Here is a 6731-nt window from a genome sequence, read left to right on the forward strand (position 1 = left end):
CAGGATACAGATAGTAGAAATCCAATGAAACGTTTCTACTATATTGGTCTATTGTAACTGTATAGTAATAACTATAGTAATGATTGTATTTATGGCAACCCATCATGTGTGGCAACCCATTACGTGTGACAATTCATCACACGTGATGGGTTTCCAAGGAACCGCTGGGTGCCCACGTCGGTTTGGGCGGTTTCTTCAGTATTTGCAACCACCGGTTACCCATGACACACACTAGTTACGTTGCCGTGGAGAATCCAAATCCAGGTGCCAGAATATTAACTGGCTTCCCTTTCGAGGGACGGCGCACAAGTGCGCACATTAAAACGGATCGACTAACCCATGTCCAACTGCTGTTCACATGGAACCTTTCCCCACTTCAGTCCTCAAAGTTCTCATTTGAGTATTTGCTACTACCACCAAGATCTGCACTAGGGGCCGTTCGACCCGGGATCACTCCCAAGGCTTCATCACTGACCACCACACCTGCCTACTCGCCAGGGCATCATTTCTACCCTGGCAGTGGAGTATGGGTAATACGCTTAAGCGCCATCCATTTTCAGGGCTAGTTCATTCGGCAGGTGAGTTGTTACACACTCCTTAGCGGATTCCGACTTCCATGGCCACCGTCCTGCTGTCTAGATGAACTAACACCTTTTGTGGTATCTGATGAGCGTATATTCTGGCACCTTAACTCTGCGTTCGGTTCATCCCGCATCGCCAGTTCTGCTTACCAAAAATGGCCCACTAGTGTTGGTACATTCGAATGTCCACGTTCAATTAAGTAACAAGGACTTCTTACATATTTAAAGTTTGAGAATAGGTTAAGGTTGTTTCAACCCCAAGGCCTCTAATCATTCGCTTTACCTCATAAAACTGAATTCAACACTGCTATCCTGAGGGAAACTTCGGCAGGAACCAGCTACTAGCACTTACTCCAGGTGCCGCAGCAAGCTGCAATGCCACCAGCAGACTCGGGACCGCGGGGCTCTCAGAGAGGACGCCCCCCACGGTCTTCGTTCTGCTGCCCAGTTTCCAGGGGGTCTGACTATATCTTAAGCGGCATTGCTGCCACCCACTGCCATCTAGTCAATGAACTGCACCCGCTTTTAATGGTGGGTGCACCAGATGTGAGAATCTAGCCACCCAAGGAAGGGATGATTTTACTAAGACAACACACTGTCTTAGGAAAAAGAGACAAAGGGTCGTAGCTTAGACTATTCCACAACGCAGCAATCAGGTATGTGATGTAGTGAAGTGGTTCAGACAAGTTGCAACAAATGTTGAGTCTGGGAACTCAGGGGTAAGTCAGAGGTTAACACCTCACTGACTTTTCAGAAACAAGGAGTAACAAGATCAATGATTGGAAGCTTGGAAAAGACGTGGAAGTATGTGATAGTCGATTTACTGTATTGTCTGCTTGCCCTTTCTTAAGGAAAGGGCAATCCTATTTATGCTAAAGGAATGTAGTTCTCTCATTTTTTAAGACTTTCCATGACTTACCAGGCTTGGTAACTGTAGTCGACGTAAGAGAATCCCATAGAACCATCTCTTAGGTTAGTAGCCTATAGGAAGTAAAAGGAGGTCCAAGGTCAGAGTACCCCTATAGACAAATTATGTCATAGAAAAATTATGTCATAGACAAATTATGTCATAACGTAACCAATCTTGTGGGTAACTAAAGAGCGATGACATGTAATGAATCATAGAGGTTCGTAGGAGCTTTTAGAGCTATCGTTCATGCTCCTAGGCCTCTAGTTGGTAGAGATATGTCATGTGGTAGTATGAGTGATGTCATGTAATGAATCATAGAGGGTTGTAGAGATATGCTATGTGGTAATATCGGCCCAGTAACTAAGGAGCGATGACGTGTAATGAATCATAGATGGTTGTAGCAATCGTTGAGTAGTATTGCTCTTGTTGTTGGTGTGATAAGCCAAAATATGTATAGTGACTTGTAGGTTTGAGGAGGAGATTTCCAAGTTTGCTCTTGAGTTTGATAGCAAACTGAGTGCAACGAATGTCAGTATGACACCCTTGTCCGGATCGGTTGTGGGGCGGCTTTGTGGTATGCTTGTAGGGTGTCTGGCGCGTTAACTAAGTTGTCGATGGGTTCCCACGTATCCTCTGCTGGAGAGTATCCTTTCCATCAGACGAGATATCGACGCCCTTTAGGGGTTTCCTTATGTGCTTGAATGGACTGTACCTCCCATTCATTTTGGTCTCGGGTCTGTGTCGCCTGAGGCAGCACTGTCCCGGTCCGGGCGTGGTACTCTAGTAGGGACACGTGGAACACATCGTCGATGCGGTATCCTCCTGGGAGCTTGAGTGTTACAGCTACAGTAACATGACGTCATAGTTACAGGGCCAGGGCCTAGTAACGTGACGTGTGAGTCACAGGGGGAAGCGGGGTAGGCTGCCATGTGACGGGGCTAATGGATAGTTGCAGAAACTAGTGGATGTTGGATAGTTGAGCTATCCATGAACTATCCTGAATATCTAGCTATCCGCCAACTATCCAGATTACCCATGAGGCACGACGCCACTATATAAGTAGATAGTATTTCCTTAGATAGGAGCTTCGTGCTCAACTCAATATAGTATTCTTTACAATACTGTAACGTGTTACTTGGAAAGCCTTTGTGTCTAATCCCCTGCCTCCTCTGTCAAGTCAACCTTACACAAGAAACCTCTGTGTCTTCTATCATTTAGAAGTCAGCATTACATTGAGGCGATATGACTGTCCATGCGATCCAATGGCTTCCGTGACTCTAAACGGGCCTAGGTACTTGTCGGAGAGCTTCCGGTTGGGGCGGAGTTGGCGGATGTTCCTTGCTGCGAGCATTACCTGGTCACCAACCCGGAACCGCATTGGCTTGTGCTTCCGATCATATTGTTTCTTGTGGGCCTCCGTGGCTCTACGGAGGGTGGTCTCCAGCTCCTTTCATTCCCGCTGGAGTTCCTCCACCCGGGACGCCGCTGTACCAGCGCCGTCGACCGGCTTTGCTGCTGTGACTTCGATGACTGGGTGATAGCCATACAGTAAGTAAAACGGGGTATGTCCCATCGACTCGTGCTCTGAGTTGTTGTAGGAGAATTCTGCTAGGGCCAGTTTGCTAGCCCAGTCGCCCTGGGAGTAGTCGCAGTAGCAGCGAAGGTATTGCTCTAGCGTCTGGTTCTGACGCTCCGTCTGGCCATCAGTTTGGGGCCGGAAAGTGGTGCTCAATCGCCTCCGTATTTGGAGGTAGAACATGAAACTTGCCCAAAACGCGCTCGTGAACTGGGGGCCTCGGTGGGAGGTGATACACGTCGGGGCTCCGCAGCCTTTGAAGATAGTGTTTACGAAGACTTCCGCGAGTTCTGGGGTGTCGATGGTGGCGTTGACGGGTATATACTGTGTCATCTTCGTGAAACTGTCCATGATGACGAGTATCGAGTCATAGACCCGGCCTCAGAACCGGCTCGGCGGTATCCCCACAATGAAGTCCATCATGATCTCCTGCCAGGGGGTTGTCGGGGGTTGGAAGGGCGCCAGTTCACTGTAGGGCATGTGTCTCTTAGTTTTCGTGCGTTGGCAGACGTCGCACGTCTAGAGGTAATCCTTCACGTCCCTCCTCATCCCTGGCCAGTAGTATTTCTGTTGTAGCAGTTTGTCATACTGACATTCGTTGCACTCAGTTTGCTATCAAACTCAAGAGCAAACTTGGAAATCTCCTCCTCAAACCTACAAGTCACTATACATATTTTGGCTTATCACACCAACAACAAGAGCAATACTACTCAACGATTGCTACAACCATCTATGATTCATTACATGTCATCGCTCTTTAGTTACCCACAAGATTGGTTAAGTTATGACATAATTTGTCTATGACATAATTTGTCTATGACATAATTTGTCTATAGGGGTACTCTGACCTTGGACCTCCTTTTACTTCCTATAGGCTACGAACCTAAGAGATGGTTCTATGGGATTCTCTTACGTCGACTACAGTTACCAAGCCTGGTAATCATGGAAAGTCTTGGAAAATGAGAGAACTACACTCCTTTAGCATAAATAGGATTGCCCTTTTCCTTAAGAAAGGGCAAGCAGACAATACAGTAAATCGACTATCACATACTTCCACGTCTTTTCCAAGCTTCCAAGCATTCATCTTGTTACTCCTTGTTTCTGAAAAGTCAGTGAGGTGTTAACCTCTGACTTACCCCTGAGTTCCCAGACTCAACATTTGTTGCAACTTGTCTGAACCACTTCAGTACATCACACACCTGATTGTAAGCTACGACCCTTTGGCTCTGTTTTCTAAGACAGTGTGTTGTCTTAGTAAATTCATCCCTTCCTTGGGTGGCTAGATTCTCACATCTGGTGCACCCACCATTACACCTTGTCTGCTTCAAGCTTCAACTATTTCTATAGCAGCACTTTGATACTACAATGGAGGACGACCAAGCTCCTACAACTACTGCTGAACAGCAGATGCAACAACTGTTTGCCTTTATACAAAATATAGCAAACAAACTTGAGAATTTGGAAAACACCTTTCAAGCCAACACTTCAGCAACACAATCCTCAACTCAGACACATCATACAGAGCTTCCCACATCTCCTCTGGCTATGTCGGGTACCCCAGGTGCACTTCCTAAAGTGCAAACACCAGATTTATACCATGGAGACAGGAGGAAGTTGAAGGGATTTCTTATGCAACTGGACATCTACTTCACCCTCAGGCCTCATCAGTTCACACAGAAGATATATTTCGCTGCCAGCTACCTCCGTGGATCTGCATTCAACTTCTTTGAGCCATATCTTAGAAGACTTAGTGGCAACAACCAAAATACCACTACACCTTTGATTACCTCTTATGACCAGTTTCAAGAGGAACTTACCAGGACCTTTGGAGACATCAACGAAACTGCTACAGCAGAAAGAGAGCTACAGAAGCTATGTCAAAAGACCTCTGCTGCTCAGTATACAACAGAATTTAGGAGAATCACTTCTCACTTGACTTGAAATGAAGAAGCCTTAGTCTTCACTTACTACCAAGGGCTCAAGAGCTCTATTAAGGATGAACTCAGCAAAGAAGAATGCCCTACAACACTTGACTTGCATGAAGGGAGACTTATTTACAGTCGTGCTCCCCACCCCTTGCGGGGCTGCAAAGGCTTCCAGAAGTGTCGCCACGGTTTTTGAGGGCTTCTTGTAGGCTGAGGTGCTGGATTTGCTGTAGATCTCTTTATAGAGGCATCTAAGTCCATAGGTTCAGGTGCTGAGTCCTTAGCAGTTGGTGTAGAGGTGTAATTGTTGAAATTTCTTGTTGGATGCCAGTCTTGGTTCTTCTCCTTTCTTCTTTCAAAAAGCCTATCATCAAGTCTGACAGCTTTCTCTATAAGCATTAGTCAGCACCCGCTGGCAACACGATCGAATTGACGGGGACGTCCTAAAGCCTACAACACCAACCCGCCCGGGAAACCGAGGCGGGGGCCCGTGCTAACTCCACGGGGTGGTAAAAGAGTGTATGGATACTCCCTCTGGGGAACTATGGATAATCCGCAGCGAAGACCCTAAGTAGCGCTAGCTATACGGGTAACGTTCACAGACTAAGTGGTTGTGGGTGGAGCCTAGCTCTGCTTAAGATATAGTCGGGCCCTACGTGAAAGCGCAGGGGTGAGTCGCTACGAACTCGAAACCGTTCCGTAGGTGAACCTGCGGAAGGATCATTACAGTAGTCGCCCGGGTTGCCGCAAGGCCTCCCGGGTAACCTACCACCCTTTGTTTATTACACTTTGTTGCTTTGGCAGGCCTGCCCTCGGGCTGCTGGCTCCGGCCGGCGAGCGCTTGCCAGAGGACTAAACTCTGTTTGTCTATACTGTCTGAGTACTATATAATAGTTAAAACTTTCAACAACGGATCTCTTGGTTCTGGCATCGATGAAGAACGCAGCGAAATGCGATAAGTAATGTGAATTGCAGAATTCAGTGAATCATCGAATCTTTGAACGCACATTGCGCCCCCTGGTATTCCGGGGGGCATGCCTGTCCGAGCGTCATTACAACCCTCAAGCTCAGCTTGGTATTGGGCCCCGCCGACCCGGCGGGCCCTAAAGTCAGTGGCGGTGCCGTCCGGCTCCGAGCGTAGTAATTCTTCTCGCTCCGGAGGTCCGGTCGTGTGCTTGCCAGCAACCCCCAATTTTTTCAGGTTGACCTCGGATCAGGTAGGGATACCCGCTGAACTTAAGCATATCAATAAGCGGAGGAAAAGAAACCAACAGGGATTACCTCAGTAACGGCGAGTGAAGCGGTAACAGCTCAAATTTGAAATCTGGCCTCACGGTCCGAGTTGTAATTTGTAGAGGATGCTTCGAGCATGGTCTGGCCTAAGTTCCTTGGAACAGGACGTCATAGAGGGTGAGAATCCCGTATGCGGCCAGGTGCCTACGCTCATGTGAAGCTCCTTCGACGAGTCGAGTTGTTTGGGAATGCAGCTCAAAATGGGTGGTAAATTTCATCTAAAGCTAAATATTGGCCAGAGACCGATAGCGCACAAGTAGAGTGATCGAAAGATGAAAAGCACTTTGGAAAGAGAGTTAAACAGTACGTGAAATTGTTGAAAGGGAAGCGCTTGCAACCAGACTTGCGCGCGGCCGATCATCCGGTGTTCTCACCGGTGCACTCGGCCGTGCTCAGGCCAGCATCGGTTTTGGCGGCTGGATAAAGGCCCTAGGAATGTAGCTCCT

Source organism: Pseudogymnoascus destructans (genome assembly GCF_001641265.1).
Source record: "Pseudogymnoascus destructans isolate 20631-21 unplaced genomic scaffold scaffold_10, whole genome shotgun sequence".
In the NCBI taxonomy this organism is placed as follows: domain Eukaryota; kingdom Fungi; phylum Ascomycota; class Leotiomycetes; order Thelebolales; family Thelebolaceae; genus Pseudogymnoascus; species Pseudogymnoascus destructans.